The following is a 20,300-nucleotide window of genomic DNA, read 5'->3' on the forward strand; positions in this document are numbered from 1 at the left end:
TACGTCACAGATGCTAGGGAACACACCATTGTTTGATGGTAATGAATGGCCGAGTGATGTTCTTGTTGGAGGTAATGTGAATTTCCTGTTAGAGCAATGAGCTTAGGATTGAGTGTCGAGAGCGGGATTTTCCATATCACTATAAATTACATCATTACGTCACAGATGCTAGGGAACACACCATTGTTTGATGGTAATGAATGGCCGAGTGATGTTCTTGTTGGAGGTAATGTGAATTTCCTGTTAGAGCAATGAGCTTAGGATTGAGTGTCGAGAGCGGGATTTTCCATATCACTATAAATTACATCATTACGTCACAGATGCTAGGGAACACACCATTGTTTGATGGTAATGAATGGCCGAGTGATGTTCTTGTTGGAGGTAATGTGAATTTCCTGTTAGAGCAATGAGCTTAGGATTGAGTGTCGAGAGCGGGATTTTCCATATCACTATAAATTACATCAGAATTGCTGTGGAAAGTTTCCTATAAAACGCCTCAGAGTAAAAGCCTTCTGTCTTTGTAACTATATACTGTCCTTTAAATCACGACATGGAGTAACGATACGGAATGAGAACCCGAGATGTATTCTTTTTCTAATAATCATTACTCACCTCACACATTTTATGGAACATATCGTTGTTTATATTAATGGTCCATTCCAAGTAACAAAGATGTGATACAAGAGATGCAATTGTAAGATAGAACGCGTCATGTAAAACAAGTTTTAAATGATATGGTATTTTTAGAACATGGTTTTAAGAATTAAATTAAGTCATTGAATTACTTAGCTGACAAGGCATATTAAATACCTATACTTAAAATTCACACTTTCATTGAGGGCACAACCTCTTAAATACATGTTAATGTAGTATAATAGTATGTATTTGTACATTCAATTAACATAATGGCCAATGTAGTGCAGTATCAATATTCTACTAACGAACATATAAATTATTATGATGTAATATTCTAAATATGACAGTTTCTTTTGTTGCTTATGAGGTTAGGTAAGCTTACATAACACTGCAATAAGAGATAAATGTGTATATTGTATAATTATAGAATTGTGTATAATTGTGTCTATAAAATTGTGTGTCGCTTTCAAAATGTGTGTGTTGTTGCTGATAAGCAAGTTATTTGTTGTGACAATTTTCGCCTCACTGCCTAGTCTTAAAACATATAAAAACTAACAATAGCTATGTACGTCCTCAAAGTACTCTCATAGTGAGTTCCGGTATATCTTCATAACCAATCGCAGAAATTCGTAGAAAACCGCAACTTGTCACGAAATATCAGTAAATTATTTCGTGTTCAGACTTGAAATATAGAATATAGTTTACCCTTGGTAAATAAGTGCCCTCCTTAGAAGTGATAGAAACGTTTTCAAAGTCTCGTATCAGGCTTTGTATCCATGATATTTTAACAACAATTCCGCCTCATTGAGAAGTCTTCAATGTACAGTCATATACTGTACTAATCATGGTAACAGTATATTTATGATCGCAGGCATTTGCGAATCACACCCTCTTCCAAATTATCACGAAATGTCATTAAATATTAAGCGCCGATTCTCGTAATTAAGAACGCAGTTTATCCTTAAGCCTCGACTGAACAATTAGATTTTACAAAATTCATGTTGCCTTTCAGTTCTTATTTACAATAAGGCAATGAAACTCTTGCACTCTGTACACTATGATCTAGCCTGTGATGATTAGGCTCCCGACACAATTTGAGACATTTCAGAGAATACTGAAATAATCGTTATACAACTTGTAATAGATATTTTGTGATATCCGACTTCAGAGTACTAACCTTAAAAAGGTTCAATTTCAATTACTGAACTCTGAAAATCTATTTACCTAATTGCATAAAAGTCTGTATACATTTTGCATTTCTGTCAGTCCTAGGCGTTCCTTACTGTTAAGTGGTTTTTTTGCTCTCAGTGTTCAGGCTTCTAACCCGTTTATTTTTAATTTATACAAGTAATTAAAAAATGAAAATCTTCATCGTGAGTTAAGAGTTGTGCGCCGCCCACCCATTAACGTGACATGGTGACAGACCAGCTCATATGCGGTCTACACCAGAATCAAGGTGTTACATTGTTGGTAAATGTTTCCTCACTGAAATTTTTACCAACAGTGTCGGTGGACACTGTCATTCGTAAGAAGCTGATTTTCACGTATCAAACATAACTCGCACCCGCCATTAAACACTAAAATCACACTTTACTGGAAAAGCGAAACAGACCCACCAATATACTGAAACAAGTGTCTCGGAAAACGGTAAGGCGCGGGTGGCCGCTTGTAAACTAGGTTCGCTGATATTATAGAAATCGCACAGTTGTTTCCCACTTCGTCACAACTTGAGAGGCTCGCCGCGCTGTGGGCGGAGCATCACTCTCAGCACTCTATGAATCCACATTGCCTACAATGCCTCTGTTATACTGCGTAGACTAATGCGCCAAGAAGCGGGAAACAGCTCGTCATTACACTGTTTAACCAGAAAACAAGACTGAGGTAAAAATAAAAAGATCTGGGCAGGAAAGCACCGATACGTTTTACCAGATGCAATATGATGATTATTCACTCAATTAAACAGGCTAAGTATCTTTCGCTATTTGATAGACCATTTTAATAATATGAAATGATAATTTTTAAAGCAAGTCCTGTTCTTGAAAACCCACTTTGGCTACGATCCTGTAAAAGTGCACGAAGACTTACCAACAGACTGTAACGAGATCCGCCGCATCAAAGTTGAGCGTGTCGCACGAGTTCCTGCCACTACAACCTCCTCGATCTCATCTGGAACGAGAACCATCCAGCTATAATGACAAGAATACTTATAAAAATATAGTTAATAATATAATTAATAATATAGCGCATCTTAGTGTTGTGTCAATTGAAAAATTTAAAAGCTTTATAACGATAATTTAAGAACGAGTGTCCAAGTACTTAGTACCATGTTTGTATAACATTTGTATATAATAGGATATTCACATATTATTAATTACATATTGGATACATTTTCAGATAACCACACGTTTCTGGAGAGTGGTGGGGCGTTATTGGGTCGTCTTGGTTTTAATTACATTTTACACAAATAATAATCTCTTATTAATAAAAACAATATTTTTGGTACCGTAAAGAGGTGGTTATGGTACAATGTTAATCATTAAATAAAGTTTCAACGGTAAAAATTTAATAAAAAAGAAATTTCAACAAGAAACCAATGCTTTATTCGAGTTAAAATCATGAAAATAAAAAGGTCAAAGACACAAAATTTAGGATGCCAATAAATCCCATTCCAAATCTCTATGTTTTATTAAAATTACAGTTTTAATTGAGATTCCAGTTTTATGAGTTCCATTTTATGAAATATCTAAGATATAATAAAAATGTTATTTTCACAAATTATACTAATCGTAGCAAATACAATCCCAAATCTTAAATAATTAGTTTGTTATTGAAAAAAGATCTTGAATATTTTGTAAATTCACCCACGTTTACACCAAACCGAGCCTTCCGTTTGTCGACGCATACGCATGAGAAGACATATTCTTAAAATTCATTTTTGTAACGAGTGGTCCAACCAAAACGCACAGTATTAATTGTAAATAAAACAAAAAGTTATCTTAATATTTGTATTATGGTATAAAGATATGTGACAATTATTTGTGAAACAAAATATCGGCAAAATGCCTGAATTTGAAAGAAAGAAGTCAATGTGTCAAATCACATGATCGCAACGGCCAAATTAACATCGCCACGACTCCTCAATTTCTGGACACAAGACGTCTGTTATCATCTCTTCATAGCGAACACCACATTTTCAAGGAAGAAGGATGACTAACTATCTGTTTGGGGTACATATTTGGAGATATTAAAAAAAGTGTACGTCAATAAGCCAAGCACAAATCAAGAGCTAAGGGATAAAATAATTGGGCACATTAACGACATTGAACCTCAATTATGTCTCAGAGCCATTGAAGATATCGATCATCGGATAAAGGTATGCCGCCAAAGCCGTGGCGAGCATTTTCCGAAATTTTGTTTCACACACAATTGTCATAGATCATAGATTCTGTCATAATAAAAAAAACTTTTGTCTGATAGCAACACAATTAACATCGTGCGTTTTGTTGGACCACTCTTTATTTGCTGGCAAGTCCATGTATTGTGTATTAAATATTTTAAAATAAAAAATTGAATTACATCAAAAGCATGTTTGGACATTTCGATTTAATGTTCCTAAGTATTATTTTAAATTCCAAAAATTTAGAAAGCGTTAGCGTTTTAAAGCATTAATCTGTCAACAGACACTAAAACTACATTTTCTGGATCTTCACACAATATTCAAACACACAATGAGATAACATACAGTAAGTTGGGATGTAGCTTTATCGTTTAGTTAATCAAAAAAGCTAACGAATTGAATGAAGTAAATTACAGATTGAAAGAATGTTAAAATTGCCAATGAAAGTGTAATTAAGAGAACAAAGAATCTGAGAAATTATAACACTTAATCAAGCAGAAAACAAGGAGAAGGGTTCAAAACAGGAGGTAGTTTTTCTCCCTTATCTCACCCAATGAGATCTCAGGGGAAGCCAACCAAACAAGCAAGACAAACAAGGTGAAGTAATGTGCACAAATGTTGGCAATGGTAATGCACATTGCAAATTCCACATAATCGCGCTCGCCCCATTACTATGCTAATGTGGCCCGATTGTATCTGTTGGAAATTAAAAACTCTCTGTTCAACAATTTTTGTCTTGTCTCTCCATAATGGCCCGATGAGCTCTGCCTAGTCAGCGTTCCCCGTTGATTCGATTGGTTAAAAGGTTTAAAAGTTTGGAGTAAAAAGTTAGAGCTTCGTTTTAATTGTGATAGTTCTTGATTCTGGAGATTGAGAGCATCGTTGCCATTTCTGTCTTTGTTACTCGCGTCTGCTTGTCTTTACACGACCGATCTTATTTAAAATGTAATGTTAATAAATAATTGTGGTTCACAGTGTTCTCATTTTTGTCCATATATTTTTAAGATGTCAAATATATAATTTCTTAAATCTAAGCAACTAATGGACTGACGAAATATATTTTATAAATTGTGTAGTAAGCATTTGAATAAGCGGTGTGTGTTTACACTACGGCAAAGACTTTTATTTTTAAACTGATTTTGACCTCTTAATTTTGACATAAGGAATACAATAACTGCGAACCGCTATGGAACGTGTAGACTGAACTGAAACAAATCACATTAATTTATATATGCAGGGTGTAAATTAAGTGCTGATGCGCCTGGATATATTACAATGAATTGAGATATCAATGTAAAATCTTCACCATAAATGGGTAAAAATATTTCCCCCCTTTTTCAAAGGGGGTAGAGAGGGATAACTTTAAACTTTCAAATCGCAACCCTTATCCTTTTGACACGCCATTTGAAAGGTGAATTCAAAAGAAACACAATGACATGAATAAAACATCTGTACGACGATCATAGCAAAAGTTATGGGCAAACAACCTCTTACAAATAATGGTGTAAATTAAGTTATAAAACGCCTGAATATATTTCAAACGGATTGAGATATCAATGTACAACCTTCACTATACTTATTGAATTCTTTTTTTTTATTACTTGAGGGTAACAATTTCACTCCTGTTTTCAAAGGAGGGAAGAAAGGGGTAACTTTAAATTTTCAAACTGCAAACCAAGGTATCTTGTGACATAATGGTATGTTCAATGGAAACACAACGATATGAACAAAACATCTCTACGACATCCTAGCAAAAGTTTTGGGCAAAAAGGCAAATAATCTCTGGCATTGTATACCACCTAGAAAAAAAACCTCTTACCATTCACACCAAAAACATGAGATACTACGTAAAAGGATATGCTGGGCTACGCAAAAGTCTTACTAAAATATATCATGCATGCATTTTGTTGATATGCGCAAGACATTGGTATTTTCCCTAAAGATTATTATTATTCTTTTGCTTTATTTATCTATAATTTTTTATATAAAAGGCGCTGAGATATTTTCTTAGTATAATATATATCACATTTTTTTAGAGACACAAAACCAGCAGAAACATGTTAAAAACAGAATAAGGTCTTAACACATGTATTGCGTCAGATGCGCTACTACATCATAAAGTATTACGTGAAATTACAGCTCATGATAAAGCACCGGTGAACCTACGCCAATTCATTCGTATCATCCAAATCTAACCATCATACCTTAAACAACTGTATAATTCCTGTAATACAGACTGTAAAACAACTGTAATATTCTAAATATTCTTTTGCCAGTTTTTAGATTCCGGGATCCAATTTTACGAATTAAAAATATATTAGCTCAAACGTAGTAAATAGTAATCAGTATATCCAACATGTAATCTAAATTATCTATTTATATAGAAACAAATAGAATAATTTACCAATAAATATTAATACATAACATTTGTTGAGACGTTATTAAATTTAAAAGTAGAATGTTTATATATTTATGTGTTTATGTTCGAGCTTTCAAATATAGCGGACTGAATCGTCAATAATCATACTGTTAAAAGTACGTGAGTATAGCGAAGTGTATCATTACATATCTCATGCTAGTTTGTGTGTGTGTATTTGTCGTGTTGTCTGTAATGACAAACTAACACAGATACTTGTAAATATTTAGACGTTCTGAAGTGAAGATGTGTGACTCGTGCGTTTTGTTTTGATCCAGCCAACACGAACACTCAAACAATTTGCCATGTTCAGTATATTGTGGAACTGACATTCGAATATTGATAGTTGAATTTTATCAGTCAATCGGTCAATACAATTAGAGTAAATTCTATCGATCCCTTAGTGGTTCAAATTCTACGTTAAGATTGAAACTGTAGATTCCTGACATTGTAGTTCGTTGGGTTATTAATTAATCAAATGTTGAAGGATAAGACAGACGTTAACAAGACTACACAGTGCATTTCACTCATTCTACCCCAATATGACAATGCATTACATATTCGCATATAACTTGATGTCAACCCAGCAGGGATCTATACTGGCTGGTTTATACTTTCCAGTTGAACCTACCACTGGGCACAGCAAAACCGATGTCACTTAAATCTGGGCAACCTTATGGATGTCCAGGAGCGGCACATCACTAATCGCAAATGTCGAGATTCTGGAGTGCAAGGGCAATTCGATAGGTCTAATTGTACTGCGGGAGATCATTGTTGGAGTTTGGTGGAGTTCGCTTCCCTAACATTAGAGGTCTTGCTAACCTCAACAAGAGTGTGCCACCCCTGCCTGCTTTAACTGTAGAGGCTGGTTCAGAGCTGGCCTCTCCTTCTTCCGGGGGGAAATGACTGAGATTAGTGCCTTAATTTTCTTCCTCATGGATCTTGATAGGAGGTAGCCTCTACCTCCTAACCTTACCCGTCCTGAATATCCTGTCACTCCGGAAACAGAGTTAAGATTCTTACAGGACTAAGTGCAATTTATAAGCTTCATGTCCTAAGAGAACAAAAACAATGAATTGATGTCTCGCGTCTTAAACAGTAAGTAAATTATAGCTGAAAAAACACGCTCACACAGAAATACTAATATAGCGGGTATAGACTGGTTTGTGTGTGTTTTGCATTAAGAAATATTCGATTCTCAATTTTTAACTGTAACTAAATTACTGTAACTGTAACTAAATCGATTCTCTGGTGTATACCAGAGAATCGAAGGACGAAGTAGAACTAAATAAAAGTCTTTCCCAAGAGGAATGTTTAACTCCAAAATGAAAATATATTCCTAGGACCAAGAGGAATCTGAGTACCACGGTTCAACGATTCAAGTCGACAGGGCCTTTCATCAAGAGATATCTCAGACAGGTAAGCAAACGTATGGAATGCGCTATTCAAAACCTTAGAATTCAAAAATCAATAGAGTCCTTCCTTGGACAAACATAACCAAGGTTGTACCAAGTTCAAGTCTCTAGGACCTTTCTTTCAAGAGTTACTAGTCTATCAATTCACACCGAAGAACAAACACACAACACTACATTTTAAGAAGGACATGTTGGGTTCTTAAAATGTTACTGATTTTAAAAGCTGGGAATGACCTTTTTAAAGGTTTTTTACCTTGCTTTCTAGTGTAATTGTTGTAAGGGATTGTTAATTGATTAACAATAATGAGTTTTGGACCTCTTTAGTCTGTTCGAATGTAGGCTGAAAATGATTGTAATAATCTCTCCAAAACGTACAGCTTGCCTTTTGTTCACTTGTTAGGTAGTTTGATCTTCCGATTCTTCATAGCTGCCGCAACGGCCAATAGGAATTGTATGAGCAAACAATGTGAATATGACAACATATATTGATTTTGTAACAACTGAATTAAAAAGTATTAACATATCTGAAAACATTTACGAGAACTTAGTATAAGAAAGCTCCTTCAATTTAAACTTGGAGCAAAATTGGCTCAGTTATAACCTTTTATATAAAATTCCCACGCTTTATTCTTTTAGTGGATCTTAAACTGTTATAGAAACTAAAAGTACTCCTATTTACTTAATTTACATGATATCATAACGGCAGCAATCTTATTTTCATTGTGTATCCAACTTTTCAAATTAACATTTTTGTAATTGTCCGTTGGGAACTAAACTGAAAACAGTCAGTTACATATAGTTGTGTTGTAGTTCAATATTTGTAATGAGTCGGAATAGAATATATTAAAATTCAATTAGGCCTAATGCTCTATTGGTAATTGCGTCACATTATTGGGTGGAAAATATATAACACATCTTAACTTTATTCATAGTTAACTAACCTAATTTAATAATTAATTAAACAAGTTTAGTAAAATTAATTAAAACTGTTTAGTAGTAAAAATGTTTAGCTGATAATTCTTGATTATGTTAAAACTCTTATTAGTAGGGTATTCAAAATGGTAGTTGAAATGAAAGCAATATTACCAGTATGGTAAAACTCTAGTAAACACTGGATAAGGAAGTTAAATTTCTACCAGAATCAATTGATTAAATAATCAATAAAAAGATCCGTTGTAACCTTTATCACACGTAACAAGTAGCTTGATTACCTTTTTATAAATTACGAGTTTCCATGCATATTAAAAAAGTATGGTGTAAATGTGATAAATGTGTAAATCATCGTACTTCTTGCGGAACGGACGTGGAAGTAATTCACAGTAGTGTCGTGCGGGTCGAGCCGCCGCGCCGCGCCGTCTGCAGCAAATCACGCGTAGAATTGCAAATTTCCAATTACAAAGTTCCTTATAAACAGGTCACGACAGGCCGGGTTTAAACAACGATTAGGCCATTTTTATTGGGCACTGCTCGCTTCCGGTAAGTGCTGGAATGTAAACATTTCACCATTTTTACAACTTTTACGTCTTTGAAATAATTGTATTTACGACAGTACAAGCAGTATGTTTAATAATACTGCTTCCTGACGTATAATATGTAATATGTACAAAATATGTTTAACACATGCTGTAAGTAAGCATATTTAACAAAATCAATTGAACTTTTGAAACAAATATCTTCAGAACGAACGCAAAACACCAAAGTGTATTTATAAATATATTTTATTAAAGGTTTACTTTTATCTGTTAAATGTCACATAGGCTAAGGTTCATAACGAACACCAAGCCTAGCCTAGACAAATTCATACCTACACACAATAATATCACCTGATAGAATCAAACTCGGTGCAAGGCTATCCCTTCCTAGCATCGCCATACTTGGCGCTAACTAACCCTCAAGAAGTCCTGCCGCTCTCAAAAGGCAGCACCAGTTTCGGAACAGACCTACCCTCAAGAAGTCTAACCACCACCAAGGACTCGATGTACATGTTTTGTGACACCGTCACTGGCGTAAATTTTTAATAAACGTATACTTTGTTAAATATTAATATGATTTTATCATATTGTAGGTTGTATTTAATTGTTGTATCGCTGTTTAAAGTATTTTTACTTGAATTTTAAATTTATTTTACCTCCATTCTTATAAATCCTTTAAAGTTTGTGTGAAAAAGTAACAGATTTTAATAAATTGGTTTGGGAGATACTATACACACAAAACAAGCCTTTTTAAGCCACAAAGTTTACATCGAAATGAAATCTTTTGGTTTATACTGGTACATATTTTATTTTATTTACATAAAATTATCTAGCTTTTGGAAACTTTAAACGTGCTTTATTTTTTTACAAAAACATAACATTTATTTTTTTATACATTTGTTTAAACTAAATTCATTTATAATTAGAGCCAAAATATAAAAAGTACGCAGAATTACCGGAGCAAACAAATAATGAATTACTCGTGCTTATGCTGACGATTTGTACAATTACTCCTTATCTTCAGGTTTCAAGTACTCTTAAAAACAGTTTTCATCTGCTCTATTCATATTGGTTTACATCATTTGCACAGGAAGTACTTGTTTTACGTCCCTGTCCTTTAGGTACACTACATGTTGAAATTTCCTTCTTTTCACATTTGCTCTGCTGGTGAAGTTTTCTTCCACCGACGGAACTTGAGTAATCTTTGCGAACTGCCGGATCTATTTCGGAATATGAGCAATGGCAGGTTGCCTCACAGCTCCATTGCAAGTCCAATTTCCTTCCTCGTTGTCATCTGTAGCCTAATCAGTGTCGTGGCCAGAAGCAGTGATATTATGTTCTTGTTCATCATGACCGATTCCGGCTCAATAACAAAGTTATCAATATTTCATTTCATATCTTTGGAGGCATGGCTTAATTTTGGCTTAATATCTTCTCATCTGTATCCATTATCAAAACTGTAATATCTAAAAAAAAGCAAACAAACTATTAAAATCACTGTTCAATAATTAATTCGATAATTAATTACATTTAGAAGTTCTAATAGCTTTCAAAACTCATATACTGACCCGGAGGCCTAACAACAACTCGAGGATATTTCGAAACCTCTTTATACTGCAGGACCGGGTACAAAACTACTAAAGTAAACCGTTTGAGCTTTTGAGCTCCCTGCCAAAAAATTAGAAACAAAATAAATCAATTGAAATTTAATCACTCTTCTAAAGTATTATTAAAATTATCCCTTGGAATTTTAAAATACCTTTTACAACTAAATTGCTTCAATTTTTCCATAGTCCAAAATTGGCGTAATATGGTTTATAATATTTCTAGTATTTTCCTTCTTCAGAAAACATAAAAACCTGTGTTAAACCAAGAACTAACTGAACAAAACAATACTTTTAAATGGTTTGCAAATTGAGTTACCTCTCAATTACATTACGAGAGGAATATTGTTTGTCTATAATACTTGAAACATTTTCCAGGAAACAGGTTACCCAATACACATTTGTATTTCTGACAAGTTATATGATATAATAGTAATTTTGCTTTGGGATCTCAAAATATTTCATGATACATTTCAGTATAATAAATTCAAACCAGGACCTTTTTACGATACAATATGAAAACGAAAACACTTGGCGAAAGATTCCTTTCCCTTTCAGTAGCACTCTTAGCTGCAGGCGACAGCCGATGAAAGCGAACGACGTAAAGAAAGCAATTTCTTCACCGGCTCCAAACTAATTCGATGTCCGACATGAGTGAGAGCCATCGTTCCCGACGACACTATAAACAATGCCGGACAATACGGGACAATTTCACACTCGAGTCCGCTACATTCGCTTTATGGGCCCAGTTGTCAGTAAAATGTGCAGTGGACAGGCGAGTGAATCGGTGAAATAATGGCGAGTCACTCATCGGCCATACGTGATGACCGCGTTTGTCACCCCTTCCCTCTCTCGCTCACTTCCACCAACCTGCCCGCCCTTCACCGTCTCTTCCTAGCTTCAGGCGCACTTGAACGATTTTCGGCGATTATTCTTATCAAAAGTTGTTGGGTTAAAGATACAAAAGTAAACATTGAGAATTAACAAACTGATCAATTTATTTATTTAAGTGATTACTTAGTGCCACAGCCCATAGCGCCACAACAATTTGTAGGCGCTGTGAGCGTGATGCGATTGTTTATTCGGTTGTGTTGGCGCTGTGTGTGAGCACTCGACCAATTTTGTGGCGCTATGAGTTTAGGCACTATGAGCTGTGGCGCTGTGAGCAAACTATTGGCGCTATGAGCAAAATCACGTTATGGCGCTGTGAGATTAGGCACTATGAGTCACCACCAAAAAAATGTTCAGTAAATAAAGCCATCCTATTTCATTAAGCACACACTGTAAAAACTGTTGGTTTTCCTAGTTGTCTAATAATGGCAAAAAGGTCGTTCTTTATTTCTCTCCAATACCAGGTTGAAATCCCTACCAAACATTAAAAGACCAAATTACTTTCAACACGATTGTGAACACAACAGGATTTTGAAGGTAATTTTTATCTTTAATTTGCTCCTTTAATAAATAGTCCTTTACCAACTTACTTAAATACAATGGTAAGCGAATCATGTACTCTAATTCTCGTTTTTTTTTAATTGATATGTTCATGTAGCCATCATAATAAGTGATGAGGGACAACTCCTCGTTTGTCACATCATCTGAGTTCACTAGTTGCAATCATAAATGCCGAAATAGGTTTAACCTTCTTTAAATTTACGGAATTAACCGAGGTATTTATGGTGAAGACATTTGTGCATGTTCGTCAAACAATATACTGATTATTTTCTCAGTATTATTGTCTCCGGGAGCTGTGCATAAGTACATATTTTCTTTCTACATTAATAATACTCAAACGTATATTTACAGCCCGTTATAAGAAGTAGTCACTTTTACTTTTTTTATTATTTTATTATAATTCTACAGAACATGTGTGAAGCGTGGCAGTTGGAACATAATTTTTGGCTCTTACGTGGTTTTTAAATTAATCCCAAAGTTAGTGAGAAAACCCATCTCTGTAACTCATAGGCCTAAACATTATATATTTCATATACTGTATGTGCTTCTCACTATCACGCTTCACTGTGTCAACATATAATTGTTGATAATAAATCACGTACTTTTTTAATGAACCTGTTGATGGAGATAGTATTTTTATAGTTGGACGTCATTGTAAAAAATACAATTACATTCAAGTATAAAGCTATATTTTATAATCTAATATTCCTTCAAAATAATCTTTTTACAACTCCTCGTTTAATATTATTTTAGCATTGAAATTGTTTCAAAGATAGAAAATAAAAGAAGATACTTTATCAACAACATGAGGTAAGTATGAATGTGTTTATGTGTCAGGTTTTGTATCATTTATATAATTTAGCTACGTGGTTATTAAGAAAAACTGTTAGCGAACAACTTTTAGTTTAATACATTTTGAGTGTTTGTTTTATATATATATATATATATATATATATATATATTTTAGAGTCTATATATATAGAGAGAGAGTATGAAACATTTAGAAATTGTTTGCGCTCTAAATGGTATAAGACTTCCATATAACTAGGTCCAAAGATTCTATCACGATTAGAACCACTGCTCCTAAGAAACATGTACTTGAAGTATAGCAAAATAACATTGGAAGGATAGGCCTTACCCTTAAACATTGAAGATGCTGTTGAAGAATATAACACACTTTTAAATAACTATTAGGCTAAACATAATCAACTATCCTTCGTTTTTATTATAATCTCGTATTTTTGGATTTACGTAGCTTATACATATTTGTATAAGTAAAACTCATAGCATGCAATAACCTAAGAATTTACGCAAGTATCTCGTTATAATAACCATAAACTATAAAACACTAATTTGAAGTGTATCGAGGCACGAAGCTTAACGAGTGCTACGAGTATTTAACGAGATGTATTGCAATGTATTTACTAATAGTAATAGCAATAAATATTTAAAAACTTCAATTACATCACTAATGAAGGTTTACCATGGTTTAATGCAGCTGAACTAGTGCATTGTGATGTATAATGGGTTCCCCTCCCCCACCATACAGAAAACGCTTGAACGGTTAAGAATTTTCAAACCTCATTTCGGAATAATAAAATATCTCGGAGACGTTCAATTTCATAAAACGGGTTGGTAGCGTTATTCATTATTTTAAACGGGATAATTCAACTACTTGCACTTAAAATATTAAAAATCAATTATATTAAGAAAACTAAATGCTGAACAATCTGTCTTAAATGGGAATTATTTTATTACAAGTAAAATTATAACTTAAAGTATACACTTGGTTGCAGTTAACCTAGATATCTTAGAAATAAATAATGTAAAAACATTTCTTATATTGTTTTTCCTATAACATGACCTAAAATTAGGTTTAACTGTAACAAAATTTTGCCTCTCAAAAATGGGGGTAGGATTCAACTTTGGAACTTCAACTTTGTTCAGACGTTACATATTAAATGTAAACATAATTAAATCATACTATGCTAACTTGTTTAATTTAAAATAAAATTATACCGAGCAGTATAATCTTGGTAGAAATAAAGTTTTCCAATATGTACTTAAATATGGCTGGCAAATTGAACTCTATTATGTAATAAAACACAACCTATTTATTGAATTAAACAAAATACTCGTTTACATTTGAAGAGCCGATCCTAAAGATACACTTCTCATTTAATGATAATTGCATAATTAAAATTCCTAATATAACACTGAAGTTAAATCGTTCTCCCGGATATATATCTTGAATCGTCCCAATCAAGATATATAAATAGTTTCCAACGTCTGTCAGGTCACCCATTTTGCAAAGGATTCCATAACCAAAATGCTTCGAGCTAGATGGTGCTCGGGCAAGAAAGAGGAGCTACAACAGTTCTGTGAATTTCAAACTTTTTATTTTACCTTTTGAGTCTTTACAGGTCAGTTCCTCTCTACTAGTATACTATATAAAATGTATGTCGCATTCTTCATATTTGTTTCAGTCCCACAATTGACGATTTTTAATTCAAAGAAGGGTGGTGAAAATTAAGATGCTGTAAGATAACTCCATCCAGCATAGTGTCCAATTGAAGTTAGAATATTTTATTTATTACAGTTTCAAAATCTGATCTCTGATCCTCCCATCTCTGATCTAAAGATTATAAAAAATAGATTTTTGGTATCTTTGATTCTATTCGATGTTTACCTTGTTTATTTGTACTTTCTAGCTTGTCAGTACTTTCTAGCTTTCCGCAGCATGCTTTTGTGTATCCAGCACATTAATGAGTAGGAAGTGTTATAGTAGTTTTGAATTGTGTAGTAAATTTACAGTATATAAAAAGAAATATGCCGAATAAAAGGCACTTTTTGCTGAACTACGTGAAATATAATTGAATAGAACTCTAAATGCAACATACATTCACACGCGTCTTCAAATCTCAAGTAAGCATCTGTGTCAATTTTGTTTAGCTTTCATCCTAAACAATTAACAGTAAACACTGAAATAATACGTTCCATAGACATGTCTGCTTCTGATTCAAAATTATTATGTGCCTTCATCATATTACATCGTAAGTGATTTCATGGCTTTAGTATTAAACCACTCTGTCATAAACATTTTCAATTGTTACTGAAATTGTTGGAACTATTAAGTCAAATATTATTTAATATTGCAGAGAAATTTGTGTATTTCATTGATACTCATGAAAACTGTTCCACTCTCTGACATTAGGCACCCAAAACATTTCCCTTTCAAATTAATATCGAATTATTATAAAGAGGACCAGGGGACTGGAATACCTTCCATCGACCATCACTTATTGCCAGGAGTGTTTATTTACCCATTTAAAAAAGATATGTCTATGACATCATATATTTTATTCAATAAGAAATAGCACAAAACTGCTAGCGGGTAACTGCTAGATTTTATATATATATATATATATATATATATATATATATATATATATATATATATATATATATATAAGGCAAAGCCTTTATTCATCACTAACTCTCCAACTAAGAAATTCTAAATGTGGCAAAACATATTCCTCATGACTTAAAATAAAAGCAAAGCATTTTCATAAAGATCAAATTACCATGGGGGTTGAAAATGGGGTTGCACCCCCAAAAGAACTTTATTTCGTTCCTCAATTTCTCGATGTTCTAGAAAGATGAAATTTTATGCAAAAGCATGCAATGCTCTCAAAAGACAAATAACAGATTTTTATGAAGACCAACTACCCATAGGGGTTGAAAAGAAGTTGTAAGCCTTAAGAAAACTAATTTTTTCCTACCTCCAATTTATCTAGAAATGTTAAATTTGACACACCTCACCTAAATATAAAAAATCATTTTCATGTAGATCATGAACACCAATAAGGATTTTAATGGAACTGAAAGGCTCAGAAAAACTATTTAGGGATTCTTTTATCTGAGTAGATTTGAGTAGTTGCTAAAAAATCAGACTACTTAAATCTATTCATATGAAAATCAGATTAGACAAATGTATTACGTATTTTATGAAAATAAGCAGCAATGCAAATTTCACTATGGCTCAGGAAGTAGATTACAATGACCGAAAGTAGTATTTAAACCGAATACGGCTTTTTAGAGCTATGCATGTATATATTTATATAGATTGGCGCAACAATACAAAAGCTACTACGGTACCGAGAACATAGATCACTCCGGTCTTAGACTGGACATAGATCACAAAGTCCGGAAGTAGGCTTCTCAGACCGAGTATTTATATATGTTTTTGATCGTATAAACAAGGCAAACACTATTATGGCCTGTATAATAAAGTGAATTTGAACCAGAAATGTTTCTTCACACGTCAAACCTAAAATAAAAGCCATTGGAAATTATTTTGTTTGCCTTTTGAACCTCTTAGTAATGAACAATGAAATAGTACGTACCATAAACATGATTCAAATTTACTATAGGGCTCCATCATATTACATCATAAGTGCTACCATTAAGATTATTACGGACTTAGTATTCCTCCACTGTTCCCTAAAATACGATTTCATCCATTAGTACACAGCTGTTTCAGCTCCAATTTCGGAGCTACAAATCACTACTCTTTAACTTAAATTATAATCATTCTGAAATTGATCAGGAGAGTGGAATACCTTCCAGTGTATAAAAGTATACAAGGTCAACTAACTGCCCGCATTGAATTAAATTAAATGTATGTTTTTAGTGAACTATCCCACAACTCCCCAGACATTATTCTCTTCGTCATAAAGATACTGCAAATCTGGAACGAGATCGACTAAAATAAGTATTTACAGTTTGTAGCATACTCAATCTAAATTCCAAATTGTATTATATGTAAGTCCTATAGTTTCGATTCTTACAACCTTCTTCCAATTCTTTAAGGGTAGTTATCGTTAAATCCCAAGTAAAACAGTCAAGCAAAACTTGAATTGGATATTAATTTTCTGATCTTTTTATACGTAAATCAGTATTAAATCCTTTTTCTATTGTTTAACTGATGTTTAATAATTTTTATTTGGATATTTTTCTTATTTAACAGTATTTTAACATTTCCAAAGGGATTATTATCCTCGTAGTTCCCGACTGAAGATGTATTTATTTCGTGATGAGACGACTTGCGAGATTTATCCACTGGATGATTTTCTGAAAGATATAAAACATCACAATAGAGAACCAAACTATCATTTCCATTTACTGTCCAATTTAGAATGAACACCGACATTTTGTAATGAAATATTTGCGTAATTATTATTTGTTACTGTAGGACTACACATACATTTATAATAAGGAGACATAATCACACCTAATTATTTACTCTAACTCACTCAGAATACAGTAAGGTATTTTTGTTGTTTGTAGTTGAAATTATAGTTGTAACCTCCCATTTGTGTCTTCTAAATATGTATGCTTTTTAAAAAGAAGGATTGGGGGTTTTATGGAATCTCGATTAGAATAAGTACTTTTAAAAACTATTATTAAATAAAATTCTGAAGTATTAGCTTATTTAATAAATTCATAAAGTACTAAAACGTATATAGTATGCCATTGGTTGTACGTTGAAGTAATACTCTTAAAATGGACTTCAAAAAGTTTTCACAAGTTGTGATCTCAAGTATAAAATTATTATGACCGTATTTCTAATAATAGATCAAAATGTTTGTTTTACCCAAGAACGTTAATATTATTCTCGTCATACTAAGAATGTAAGAAAACTTGAATAATAGATTTATGTTCTAAATATTGTTTTTCTTATTATGCAGTTGTATAAATGTCAAGCCATAGTGGTATCACGTACTCCTTGGAACATACAGCGTAGAGGTAGAGTAAATGTGAAGGGGCGAGGTATGCAATATAGGTGCACGCCTGTGTTGCGGGTATTGCAGCCGGTCTCGCACGGCGCTGCGCCCTTCTCGGCGTTGCCCTGCATCCATTGATTCTCTTCTAACAGTGCTGACCCATTTACCACATTTATGTAAAGCAATTTTCGCACTTCGTATTTCCTGTCAATAGCTAATTTCTGTGCTATATCAGTTAATCATTCATCGTCATATGTATTTCTACTCAGTATTATTATAACATTTTGTCATACACTTGATTTACTATCTTTGCCACCGCACCGCTGTCTTTCGTATAATTATACAATTGATTGTCAGGATATTTACGCTATAATAATATATTCTTTGCCATTTCTTTAAATATATTTAAAATAAAATTAAAATTACACTGTGTGTTATATAATATGCTTCTAAATATTAGTATGCCCATTTAATCAATATTGTTTGCTGGTGTGTAACACTTTTATTTTTGTAAGCGTTTTTCTTTAATGTCTGTGTAGAGAAGGTTGAAAGCATTAATGAAACTTTAACGTAAATTTTAAAATGTGTTGGTTAGGACTGTAATTTACAAAAACAAATTACTATATTGTCAGTCCGTGTAGGAATGTAAATAATTAAGTTATTGAATATTCTCATCCGCATTGAGATAAAGGTGCCCTGCCCAAAATCAGAGGTCGGATTGAGTTCTTGTATGTATCTCAACGATGATTAATAGTTAAAATGACACAAACTATCCAAACACAGGGTAATCTATCGGAACTCCCGGGCGGCTCCCCCTCCCTCACTATAGATTAAAGAACGTTTAAGAATAAAGGGCAGAAGTTAAGTTCGGGGAGGTGGCCCCGTTGTAGTTACAGTTATCCTAATTCTGTTCTGACGTCAGAACCACCCACAATGCACCTCGGCTGGCGAACATAACCATAACGCTGAGGCTACGGCACAGTGGAGCCACCTACAATATGCTCTGCCCACGACAACGGCACTCACGTCTTGTCGACGTGACGTGACGTGACATGACGTGACGATCTACACACCTTTGTCATATAGTCCCAATGACGTAAACAATCGGAAGAAAACCACTTATCTGTATACGTCCAAACTTAAAATAAAACTTGCAGCGATCTTCTAGGAATATTCTATTAGTTGAGTTGATTAATATTTTGTATTTATAAATGAAAACTTATTAAAATGAAAGAAGATATAACAAAATAAACACTCTTATAAGATATTGTCTTGAGCTGTAAAACTAGCCATTACATAGTTCATAAAAAACACTAGAGTGTTAACTTAAATACAAATTTTACGAATAAAAACACTTCACAATCTTCTTATTTCGCACTTTTTCTTGTGGAAACAGCTCAGAAGTCGAGATAAACGCACTGACAACCTCGAATCACGTTAACACTGCACTGAATGGGTGTCGCCGCAGCAATACTCGAGTCCTCGTCTCCTTCCTCTTCCAGTGGCGGGGACATAGGGTGTCTCGTGTCGCCCTCGGATCTCGCGTCGCTACAGGGAGTACAAGGGAGGACATGCACGGGGACATACCTGTGCTACATCCTTGCAGACATGACTATCGTGGGTTCTGGCCAAGCCGGCGACGCCCCGACCGCTACGTCCTGCTTTCTGCCGGTGCTTTGCGTCAGATCAATAGTGGGGTGGTTCCCTCACCCTCCACCCGCAGCGCCACCACCCTCTCTACTCTAGGTGAGCGTTCCGCGGCCCGCTCGCTCGAGAAATCGCCCGAACTGACATAACATCGTTCGTGAGAGAAAACCTTCAATAAAACTCCCCACACATGTATCCCTTCAACTTTCGTCCCCCCTATCACGGTATCATAAAATTCGTGTAAAGTCGAACAAGAAAATTCTTCCAAGCTCCGGGTTTTGCTGTTCTACACGTATTATAATTGGGTCAGTGGGTTGCTCAGGTTTTCTTTCGTGTTTATTGGGACAGAAACAATCTTTATTCATTCAGGTCACTACCTCGTGCTTCCTGCTATGGGACTAACGCAGGTCTGTCAAATCGGATGCTTTTAGTTGCGATTGGCTGAACAATTTTATAATTTAGCAATTAAAATCTC

General features: G+C 34.0%; 1 protein-coding gene across 7 annotated transcripts in view; it reads right to left on the reverse strand.

Moving 5' to 3' along the window:
• LOC124363539 (glucose transporter type 1) overlaps positions 1 to 19,859 on the reverse strand; it is a 154,057-nt gene extending 134,198 nt beyond the window's left edge. For all 7 annotated transcript variants that reach the window (XM_046818814.1, XM_046818792.1, XM_046818804.1 and 4 more), the window contains exons 1-2: positions 19,766 to 19,859; positions 2,722 to 2,802 (exon numbers count right to left, since the gene is read on the reverse strand). The gene's annotated coding sequence lies outside the window, so the exon portion shown is untranslated. The remainder of the gene's footprint in view (positions 1 to 2,721; positions 2,803 to 19,765) is intronic.
• Positions 19,860 to 20,300: the final 441 nt, after the last annotated feature.

Source organism: Homalodisca vitripennis, chromosome 1 (genome assembly GCF_021130785.1).
Source record: "Homalodisca vitripennis isolate AUS2020 chromosome 1, UT_GWSS_2.1, whole genome shotgun sequence".
Taxonomy (NCBI): Eukaryota; Metazoa; Arthropoda; class Insecta; order Hemiptera; family Cicadellidae; genus Homalodisca; species Homalodisca vitripennis.